The 12114-nt window shown below is 41.3% G+C and overlaps 1 protein-coding gene across 1 annotated transcript in view; it reads left to right on the forward strand.

Annotated features, from left to right (window-relative positions):
* Window positions 1-416: 416 nt before the first annotated feature.
* MYL10 (myosin light chain 10) overlaps window positions 417-12114 on the forward strand; it is a 53519-nt gene continuing 41821 nt past the window's right edge. Inside the window, exon 1 of the mRNA XM_064467563.1 lies at window positions 417-582. The gene's annotated coding sequence lies outside the window, so the exon portion shown is untranslated. The remainder of the gene's footprint in view (window positions 583-12114) is intronic.

A 12114-nucleotide genomic window follows, 5' to 3' on the forward strand; every position in this document is an offset into this window, starting at 1 on the left:
CATGGGCCTCTCAAGCAATCAATAATATAGACAAAGCAGCTGTATTTAGAGACTTTGCTCTGCTGTTTGATTCCTGAGCAGACATTTCATGACCAAGATAGAGAATGGAACTACTGACTATACAAGAAACCTTGTTACAGAATGAGATCCCATAGTCCAGTCCCATAGCTTATTGTCCACATGGAAACCCAGCTGAGAAATCAGCATTGCTTTATCAGCAAAGTTACAAATATTTACTGAGGCACAGAAGTCAAACGGGAAGAACTGTCTAATCCAGGCTATGTATGCTTATAACTGCTCTGAGCATGAAAACCACTGGGTTTTCTCAATTTTTCTTGCTTTATGGGTGGTCTCCAGTGGTATCCATAAATAATCTTTTTATTTTTTTTCTTACTTTGTACAGGATAAAGAGGATAATAACCGTACCAGCTTCACCAGCCCATGGAGAGAACAGCTGAAGAGAGCATGTGAAATTGCTATGATGAATAGCAGAAGAGGGGAAGGCTTCTTGCAGCGAGAGACATCTGAGCAGGCTTCAGGCCAGGAAGCAAACTGAGGAAAAAATTCTTTGGATGTAACCAGGTAGGTTGCTAGGAGTGGTGAATGGTATTGTAGAACAGAAAGCCAACAGGTTCTGCATGCAAAAGAAAACCAAAGAAAAATGGATGCAGTAAAACATGTCATTCAAACCTTATCTAAATTAAGGAAGGAAAACCAAAGTGCTATTCCAAAGAAAGAGCTTGAACTCAATCAAAGAAAAGAGATTCTAAAAAAGTAATCTGTAGCTTAACATGGGCACAGCAATGAGAAGTTTACCTTGAAAAATCAGTTGCAATTGTTTGAATAGTTTCTTTCTAGACATATCACAGTATCTAAGATTCCAACGAGTACTATAGTCAGGTATCTAGGAACTGTCAGGTGTGCCAGCACTGCCTGCTGTCACCATTTCCAGATTCAGTCTACTCAAAGACTTATAAAAAAACCAGCTTAAAAGAGGTCAGCCTTCTGACCATCATGCAGCAGACTAGTGCTGCGGATCTAATACACAGCAGTCTTTCCTAAGTTCCTAGTGGCTCTGTATCTTCTTTCCTTTTAGAGACAGTATGAGGATAGCTTCATTAGGGTGGCAGGGGCTAGGCTATTGTGAAACTGTCTGAAGAAAGAAGAGAACGTTTCTGCTCTTTAGAGACACTGAAGGAGGAAATAACGTGTACCTTTCTATTAAAAATATGTTTTGCCAAGGAGAAGCAAGGCTTGCACCCCGTGTGTTCCAAAAATATTAGCCCTGCTGTGCTCATAGTTAACTGTTTCAGCTCCGTGTGCAGTGATAGCACATGATGCAATGATGGTGGCAATGATGGTAGCAGAGTACTTCTTGGGAGCTCGAAAAGCAGTAACCTAGAAGCCTCTGTTCCAGAGGCAAGATCAAGCTGTTCTGTCTGTCAAAGACACTGACCAAATTCATAATGTAAATATAGAATATATGCAAACCACATCTATAGCATCCCGGCCTCCCCACTGCCGTTACTAGGTGCTAAAGAATTCAGGTAGCTCAAACTAAAGAGGCATAAGCCGATTGACCCCTTTAGCTCCAGATGCCTTTGGATTATTGGTAGGTGGACTTGCTAAGCTTTAGCCTGACTCTGGCCAGTCAAAACACTTGTGAAGGCCTCAGGATGGTTTGACTATTTGTTACCAGCAGCAAGCCAAATGTTAAAGACCAGCATATTAGATAAATATTATCAGAATTTCAGGCCAACAGTCCAGCAGTAAAATGCTGCCACGTGTTGAGATCTATAGCTGTCACTGGTGTGAGTTTATGCTAGCGGCTTTCTTCTCCATTTCACTAATGACTGCTGTAAACCGCCTCTGTCAACAAGTTGGCTTAAGCTATGACATGACTGGCTTTGCTCATCACTCTGTACACTTAGCAATCTCCTCCTCCGTCTCAAAGTGTTTTGGAAGCTCACATACATCATAGCAGGACACTGAATCTATTGATGGCTTAGTGATGAACAGATGCTGGGAAAAAAATAGTAACAGGAGAAAGTCTGAAAAAAGTATTCTCCCAAGAGGGCCTTCCACCCAGCAGAGGCATTAGTAAAATGCAGGAGAGTCTGTCTTCAGGTTGTTCAATGGCAATCAGTTTAGGTCATTCCTGAATGGAGTTTTCCTAAGCAAATAAACATGGGAAGTTACTTTTCCACCAGAGTGTTGGTGAAGCTTGTGAAGATGAGTGTGTGACCAATCTTGGACAAGCATTTAGGTACATTGAATCCACAATGTTGCCTCCCTATCTGAGGCAGGCCTAAAATTTTTGGGTGGGCATGCTATCAGAAAAGGTATGTGTATACTATTCCCCCAAATAATTGCGCATTTCAGAAAAGACTTGATTTTTTTAAAGTAGTTCTTGAATAACCAAGTGCCTAAATCACTTCTAAAAGTAAAATACTAACTCTTCAATCAGAAGATCTTGAAAGTATTATCCTCTGTGTTTTTGAGTTACGTTCCTTTTCAAGCATTTTTCAAGGCACTGATCACCCATAGATCGCTTTGAAGTTACTGACAGATGTGAGTAGTCAGCACCTGTGGAGAAGTTGAGAAGTTTGGTGCCTCAGTTCATTTGCCTGTATTTTAAAACTGTGGCCTCTACTTTTATTGACTTTTGAGACAGGTGAAGTTGATAAAGTGAATGAGTATAAAAAAACTTAAGTACAGCAGAGGATTAAAAAACAGGGAAGATGATGAGAAGAGAGATTGTGGCTGAGATTAAAAGGCAGGATTTCATTGGGATGTTTTCTTTATGTCAAGACCTCCTTTTTATTGCCTTTTTTCCTTTATATGGAGTTGCACTGAAAAAGCTGCATCCTGACTCTCCCACATCCCTGTATTTTATCATGGTCAATGATGTACATCCTTGTAAAATGCAGGTTAAATATTTTTGTGGTTAAATGTCACCTGGCTTGGTGGAAGCAGAAGGCTTACATATAGGGCTGGTAGGAATGAGTCATTTTATAAGTTGCAGTTTCTGCTGCTCCCCCTCGTCTGGACCTGTTTTCATCCTACACCTAGCAGGATCCTGTCACTGAAGTCACTTAAAACATGGAATGGAGGATTCATGCTCCGGCATACTGTGCCTGTATCCTGCACTGAGCTGGGACTGTGTTCCCTGGCTGCAGTTCCTTACTCTCAGACTCCTCTGAGGCTCTGTGGTGTGTTTCGTATCTAATTTTGAAGCTCTGGACAATTTTGCTGCTTCGATCTCCTAAGTTATACAGGGTCAGACCTGGTTGATTCTTGGATGGGGTGATCTCCAAGGAAAACACAGGTGTTAGCCTGCAGGAAGCGTGATGGTGATTCAGTAGGTGGCTCAGTTCCCTCAGAGTCAGGATTGAACTGGTAAGTTTCTCCAGGGCCAGAATGCAGTACTGGCAGAGATGACATCTTACAAAGGTCAGGGCAGGATGGAAAACTGATGTCTGTTTATTTTGTTTGCAAGGGCATAAGGAAAAGTTCCTGCCCTAGGAACGAGGCGCCTCTGATGTGATTAAAGAAGTCAACAAAACTTTGCTGCTTTAAAACTGGGACATGACCGTTAGAAAAGATCACACCTATGGTGTTCTAGGAGGCCACAGAACACCATTCCTTAGTCTACAAAAGTCCGGTTCTTTTTTAGCCTTGCTGCTAGTGGAGAGCCAGCCCTGCTGCCTATGTGAAGAACATTCCTCCTTTACATGCCAAAGATACCAGCTTGATTACCTTGATGGGTCAGTATAGGTTACTCACGGAGTAGGTTTACAGGTGAAACACATCCAAAACAATTAAAGCATGCTAGCTACTAAGAACACCTCCATTTGTGTTCCTTCCTCTTTAAATAATAACAGCATGAGATGAAACAACCCTTATAATATTATGGGTCATAGGTAGGCCAAGACTTTAATGAATGGGCCTGTGGTATCTGCTGGCACAGTGTGAAAGCCTCTTCAGGACAGCAGAGCAATGTTCCTCTGGAGAAAACTTGCATCATGTCTCCTAATTTCTCTCCTCCACTGTGGCCATGTAGTTGCATCTCCTGACCACATGATCCATCTGTTCAGTGCTAAAACTAGGAAAATGAAAGAGGCTTCAAACGGGTGGGACAACTTGGAATCATAGAATCATTTAGGTTGGAAAAGACCTTTAAGATCATTGAGTCCAACTGTTAACCCAGCACAGCCAAGTCCACCACTAAACCATGTCCCAAAGCACCACATCTACATGTCTTTTAAATACTTCCAGGGATGGTGACTCCACCACTTCCCTGGGCAGCCTGTTCCAATGCTTGACAACCCTTTTGGAGAAGAATTTTTCCCTAATATCTAATCTAAACCTCTGTTGGTGCAACCTGAGGCCATTTATTCTTACCCTATTGCTTGTTACTTGGGAGAAGAGACTGACACCCACCTCACTACAACTTCATTTCAGGTCTCCCGAGTCTCTTTTTTTCTCCAGACTAAACAACCCCAGCTCCCTCAGCCACCCCTCATACGACTTCTCCAGACCCTTCATCAGCTTCATTGCCCTTCTCTGGACACACTCCAGCACCTCAATGTCCCTCTTGTCCTGGGACAGCTTTCAAGCCACTCTTCCCCAAGCCTGTAGCATTGCATGGGTTTGTTGTGACCGAAGTGCAGGACACGGCACTGAGCCTTGTTGAACCCCATCGAGTTGTCCTCAGCCCATCAATCCAGCCTGTCCAGATCCTTCTGTAGAGTCTTCTTACCCTCAAGCAGATCTACACTCCCACCCAACTTGGAGTTGTCTGCAAACTTACTGAGGGTTCACTCGATCCCCTCATTCAGATAATTGATAAATATATTAAACAGAACTGGCCCCACTACTGAGACCTGGGGAACACTGCTTGTGACCAGCTGCCAGCTGGATTTGACTCCATTCACCACAGCTCTCTGAGCCTGGCCATCCAGCCACTTTTATCCAGCAAAGAGTATGCCTGTCCAAATCGTGAGTAGCTAGTCTCTCCAGGAGGATAGAGCGGGAAACAGTGTCAAAGGCTTTACTGAAATCTAGGTAGACACTATCCATGGCCTTTCCCTCACCCACTAGGTGGGTCATAGAAGGAGATCAGGTTGGTCAGGCAGGACCTGCCTTTCATGAACCCATGCTGTCTGGGCCTGATCACCACATGATGGCACTCAAGATGATCTGCTCCGTAACCTTCCCTGGCACCAAGATCAGGCTGACAGGCCTGTAGTTTCCCAGATCTCCTTCCGGCCCTCCTTGTGGATGCGTGTCACATTTCCTGGGACCTCCCCAGTTAGGCAGGACTGCAGATAAAGGATTGAAAGTGGCTTGGTGAGCGCTTCTGTCAGCTCATTCTGTACCCTTGGGTGGATCCTATCCAGTCCCATAGAACTGTGTGTGTCTAAGTGACGTAGCAGGTTACTAACCATTTCCTCTTGGATTATGGGGACTTCATTCTGCTCCCCATCATTGTCTTCCAGCTCAGGGGGCGGTGTACCCCCACAACACTCCTACCTACCTTCCTCACTCTGCTTATTTAGATACTGCTCTCTGCAGCATGCAAGGAGAACAATTACTGAAAGGTTTTTCATCCCAACCAGGATTAAAGCAATTACTCCATGTGTGTGGACAATTGTGTCCACGTCTCATAAGAGGTCAAATTAAGTAGGAAAGTCCTTTGTAGACTTGGCACAGTCTGTGGTTTGTCTCAGCTTTTGACATAGTAATTTGGCTTAGAATGAAGTTTTCATTCTGGTTTTATTAAGATTAGTTTTTACTTTAATGATTTTGGGTCAAACTTCCTTTTTGCTTAGCACTTTTCCTAAGTTTCTGAGTAGTAGTGAATGAAAGTTCTTCTTGTAACATAAATCTTTCTACATTTTTTGACCCAGTCATGTATGTTACACCTGGCTCAAAACTTCAGCTCTCTAAATGAGAAATGATGCTGTGGTTCATCCCACTAAAACTGGACAATGATCTCACTGATATCAAATTTACTCATGCCTTGTTACAATAAAATGCCTTAAGATGAAATCTACCTTTACAATAGATTTTTGCCTCATGAAGTGAGAACTTTTTCAGGACAATTATTGTTATTCCTAACTGGTATTGTTAGTCTATTGATCATTAATTTCATGCATCTTTATTTGTGACAGTGCTGAACACATGCTTAGTTTTAAAGTACTGAGGCACTGTTCATTACTGATGAGGTCTGTAGTGGAAAGAGAGTGAAACAGCGCTAAGCATTTCTGAAAGTAAAGTCAAGTGAATGTAAAGCATATGTTTACCATTTAGTGCCTGCTTAAATGTTGTCCCAAAAGAAGGTTGGATTTCTCATCCTTAAGTATTTTGCATTAAATCAGAGGAGTCAAAATTCAGGATTTGTTTCATTGAATCAGTCAGCTCAGTATAAATGAGCTGTTTTCTGATCAGCCACTGATGGTGCTTTCTATGCAGACATGCTCTTGGATGCTCCATCTCATCTGTTGCTTGTGCTCTTTAGTCCTGGAGTTCTTTATGTACATTTTTTTGCCAATTGCAGCTGGAATTGCCAGTTACTATTTGAAAGTAGAAGGGGAACAAGTACAGTTTCTAGATTTTTGTGGGTTTAGGCATCTTCATGGCAGCTTTACTGAGCTTGCTCATATTATGCTCTTCCTGGCAATTCCTCCTTTTGAAGTAATTAAAACCAATTTCATATTTATAAATAAAATGTCCTAATGCATCTAATATTTGATAAGGTATGTCTGCTGCCTGCTTTTCGTTTTAATGTTTACACCAGGTGCCTCTTGCTATCAAGGAACTAAGCAATGAATAAATTTAACAGATATTTCTTTTAATTAGCCCCCAAAGAGCTAGCAATGAAAAACACTATCAGAAACATTTTACTGCTTTAGAAAATATAAGACTTTTTCACAAAGCCACTGCACAGATTTACAGAACAGCAATAAAATCATCACCTGCATGCAGAAATAGATTGTTTACACAGGGATCTTGTATGAACTGTGCATTTATTATTATTAACTTCTAATCATGCAAACACTTCCACACATGCATCTGAGTAGAGCTATTGAATTCACCAGGACAACTATGCTGCCTAACATTAGGTACATGCGTTAAAGCTTGTAGGATTAGGGCTCCATTTCTGTATATCCCTAAGAGCTTTGCCTTCTCTCAGAAGGGAGGAGGAAAATTTATATTCCAGATCGGTGTAATTATTGTAGCACATACAATATTGGCAAACTAGATTCTCTAAATGTCTGCAACGTTTCAAAGTGGTTTAAGATACAGGCTAAAGGCTGACAGTTTCTTATTCTGACTTATATTCTGCCCCCTCTGCTTTTGATTCTGCATTCAGAGCTGCCACAAGAATGTCAGCACTGCAATAAATATGCATTTATGTAGCACCTTTTTTTTTGAAGTTTTCTAAACACTTTACAGACAGCTCTTTATATTCACATATCTCAAAGTATTTCAGAAATCTCTCTTAGTATTGTTATCCCTCTTTTATTGAGGGAGAAATGGGTGTGTTTCAGGGAAGTGACTGATCCAGGAAGCATTGCTTTCAAATTAGATAAATCAGAACTCTCCTATGAAAATTTCCTCTGAAAGATCTCAAGTGGCTCTGAGGGAAAATGTAGTTTTTATTTCCATGTTGCAGTTAACTGATATAGGTAGGATTACATAAGGCTAATAACCCTCTTGTGTGACGAGAGTTAGCCTAGAAAACTCCCATCAACCAGAGACACAGTAATTATCTCCACTCTATGGCTAGGATATTGTGAAGGAATTCCAAGAATCCTAACTTCAGAGTTGTTTGTTGCAGACCATAGAACATGGGGGTGTGGTAATTCTGCACTGAGTCCCTCCCACAGGTCAGTTTTACACAGGACTTTTAAGGGAGACTGAAATGACATCCTGGAATATATTTTTTTGTATATGGTTTATCTGGCTTGCAGCTGAATTGTCCCCAAGATTTGCAGATAACATAGCAGACAATGTGCCCATGTCGCCCTGCACTTGTAACATACCCAAAACCTGGAGCGACGGGCAGTGGAGAGCAAACGTCCACACAGATCTGCAGAAATTAGCCTGACCTGATTCAGCCAGAGTTAGCATATCCTTTTGGTAGCTGATGCACTGCTATCCAGTGTGTCTGTGCCACCGTCTGTGGTACATCCCATAGGATCCATAATGCCTCACCGAGGAGTCACGATCCCTAGGGTACAGGGTCATCCCATTATATTGATCCAATCCCTGAACATCTAGGGAAAAAACCCAACTTTGTCCCCCAGCTGTGTAGAAGTTCCTTAATCAGAGAGCACTATAGAGATACAAAAACATTCTCTGCCAGCAAAATATTTCCCATAATGTTGTTATGGGAAATGTCTTGGAAGTGGCAATCGATTCTTCTTTGAAGTTATTAACAACGAAAAATTAATGCCAGAATTGAGGAATGAGAGGGCTGCAAATATGAGAAGATTTAAAGTCTATCTCTTAAATGTGCTCCAGCAGGGAGAAGTGAAGAGATCCAATTGCTTTCTTACTCCTGGAATTTCACTGTTGGTTTTAATAGTGTGATACCCTAATGACAGACTCCACATACACTCTGGGGTATGTTCTCAACTTAATCCATGGGGATACATGTCTGTAATACTCATTAACATCAAGGAGTGTTAGGATGAACATAAATCTTTGCTCACTAAGATGTGAATCTAGACCCTGATGTACACCATACAACATCAGCTGCTGACTGAAGAAAAAGAGGAATTCCAGCACCTAGAAAGTCTACTTGAGAGTTCCTAGACTAAACAATCGATCCAGCCAAAAAAATCAGGGATGAAATTTCTACTCCATGTTTTGGTTCAAAAACACCAGCTGTGATAGAGAAAGATGCATACCCAATGGGCAGTCTCTGGCTCGCACGGGAAGTCCATAAAATCCCTATGAATCCCCAGCTGGCTAGGCAAACTCTCTAGTTCCATCAGAAACCTCAAAAAACAGAGAAGCAATGCATTTCTCAGTAAAATTTCAGTGCCATAGAGCTAGGGAAAACATCACACTATGCATATACATAAAGAGAAATTTTGATGCCAAGAAATTGGAACTACTCTATAACAGACTTCTGATTTGTGATTTCTTTGGCATGGAGCCTAACAAAAAATCACTGTGATTTCCAACTACAAATATTTTTGGAACCACTAGACTTGCTCCCATGTGTATGTTAAATGAAATGAATGTTCAAAGCCTGTAATAAAACCCCAGAGGGAAGACTCCGATCAGAATATTAACATTAATCTTAGGAAGTCACTAGGAACCATTCAGGCTACAATAATAAATTGCAATAAAGAAGGAATATAAGGGCTTTTTTTCTGTCTGTCCAGTAAGCAGGTGTTACTGCGAACACTCTAATCTACACAGCACAGAAGTGAAGTGGTTGCCCTTAAATTTCCAGTTGCGTAAAATAAATAAATGACATTACCATAGTGTGTACAGCAATCCCTCTTATACTAGCCTAAGTGTAGTTTAGGGAATAGTGCAGATACTGAGGCAACATAATACAGCTATCTGAGACAAGGCTAGAAAGTTCTCAAAAGCAATCCTTCTATCAACAGCTTCAGAGTCTCTGGATTTATGGTAAGAGCCATGGCCAGGCCACTTGCTTGTGATTGGGTCCCTGGTCATTCAGCCTGGGAAGTCAAAGATGCCAGGACATGATGCTATCACCTTGCTCCTAGAGCAAGTGGCTGAGCTGCATTGTTCTGACCTGCCACCTATACTGAACTTTGACTTTGATTTTATTTGGATCCAGACTGCAGTGCCTAAATTTAGGTCTCTGAAATGGTAGCAAATTACCTTATCAACAGTGGCTCCATTTTCAAAGCTAATGATCATTTTCAAAAGCAACTTCCTTTGACGAGCAGCAGTTAATCAGGACTGTTCAGCACTGTCATCTAGATGACATGGATATATATGTTCAGTCTTAAACCATTGAGTTTAAATGCCTTGACCACAGTCTCTAACACTGAAATAAAACTGTGGTTCTCTGTCTGCCATATTTGCTTGTAAAATTTAGGAAGAAGAGTGACCAGGAGGTGAATCAAATCAAACCAAACCTGCCCTTTTACTTTGATTGGATTTTTTTTTAGGTTTGGTGTTCTGAAATTTAAGTGGCGACAGAAAAAGTTTCTTGTTATCATTAGAAAGATAGACTCTACCACGACTAGCACACAATTCTACTGGCAACGTCATAGTGTTTTCACAAATAAGTGGGAAATAAGATGTACAGGAATTTCTTAATTCAGTAGAAGGTTGCCCTCCAGTTCAGGCGCTGACTCCCAATGCCGAACATATTTCTGTTGTCATGGAGAAGTCATTTTACACACCTGGCTGTTTCATGGTGTTCACTGTATTTCTGATGCAACTCAGATTCCTGGCAGTCTGGGAACTCCCACAGCAAAGCCTGCTCTGCAGAGATCTGTAGCTCAACAGTAAGGAGTTGGAAGCTAACCCATGTTGAACCATATCATCGAATCTTTTGGGATACACTCAGAGCTTGTAAGGAAACAGAGAGGTTATATCTCAAATACTGAAATGCAAAACACCAAGACACCTCAAGGAAGTTTTTTGATCACATGTACAATGCAATTCACAAAGAACTGTCTAAACATATAGTGCCTTTAGTGTGTGTAGTGTGTCCCTATTATGAGTTTTCTGTGTGCAACCTCACAGAATAGCAAGATTGTCCTCCCAGGTATGAACAGTGCTCTATTAATAGTCTATTAAGTACTAGGAGCAAATGGAAGTCACTTCAGATGGCTCTTGAAAAATGAATCAGTATCTACTCTGAAATTAGACCCCAAGTATGGAAACATAAAATAGGATGTGGCTGTGAGAGATTATTTTGGGGCCATATGGTTTCTTACTCAGCTCTACCCTCCTTTTCAGGAAGCAAACATGTCCCAGCACCCTGTGTTCTTTTGAGATTAATATGGGCGTGTTTTGTGAGAACACTTTGTTGGGCTACAAGGAATTTTGTTCTCTCATAACATACAACTGCTCTGGTAATGTCTCTTGACCTGTCTTTGTGGAAAACACTTATGCAGGCAGAAGCTCTTATGCACCGATTCTTGTCTTCATCCTACAAAAAAAGTTGCTGTTTTTTCTCTTCACCACTCTGTTTTTATCTCCCATCTATCCTATTTGACACATCTCTCCTCCTGACTGCTGGTAGGGCAAGCCTGTGATTTGTTCCAAGCAAACACTTGTGCCCACTTTCCACCATTGTGTGGTCTCATGTTATGAACTTACCTGTGGGTGTTTACTTTGGTGGCATGACCTGGTATTCTGTAGCTCTGTGTCTTTTTTCTCCTTCCTTGATTTTTTTTTTCCCCTCAGCCACGATAACTCTTTGTCAGAAGCTGTTGCATTTCTGCTTTGATCATATAGAATGTACCGTATAGCCTCGGGTAACACAGTGCTGCTTAATACAGATGAAATAGCTACAAACCCTCTTAGAAGCAGGGTTTAAAAAGGGATACCAGTGAAATCAGATCCCTCTAGCTGGACAGCAGTCTGATAGGAGAACAGGAGCTGTTGTGGTATTTGGCAGCCAGACAGTCTTTATTGTTATTAGATGAAACAAAGCTTGTGATCTTTAGTCCTTGACCTTAACTGCAGCAGCACACTCTTAATCAGACCTTAATTTAACACCTAACATGGTCACAGAAAGGATCGGACATGGGCTGCTGGTTTAATTACATATAGCTGATATCATCCAAACCAATTTAACCTCATTGCTGTGTGTTGGGCACTGGATGGGGATCGCCCTTTAGACACAGAATGAAACAGTTTCCAACAGGAAAAAAAAGCAACATACTGTTCCAAGTTTTGGGCATTCACTTTAAAAAAGAAAAATACTCTTTTGGATACTTTGCAGTTGGTGTTACAACCTTTTCAGGAAGAACTAGAATCAGCATGATTTGCTAAATCTGTTTGCCCTTTATGCTTCCATTTTAAGTATTTCTAATGTTCGAAGATTAAGCAGCTTGCTGATGGGATTCTCCCATCCATATTCATTGAGTCTGTTGCTGT

This window comes from Phalacrocorax carbo, chromosome 17 (genome assembly GCF_963921805.1).
Source record: "Phalacrocorax carbo chromosome 17, bPhaCar2.1, whole genome shotgun sequence".
Classification (NCBI taxonomy): Eukaryota; Metazoa; Chordata; class Aves; order Suliformes; family Phalacrocoracidae; genus Phalacrocorax; species Phalacrocorax carbo.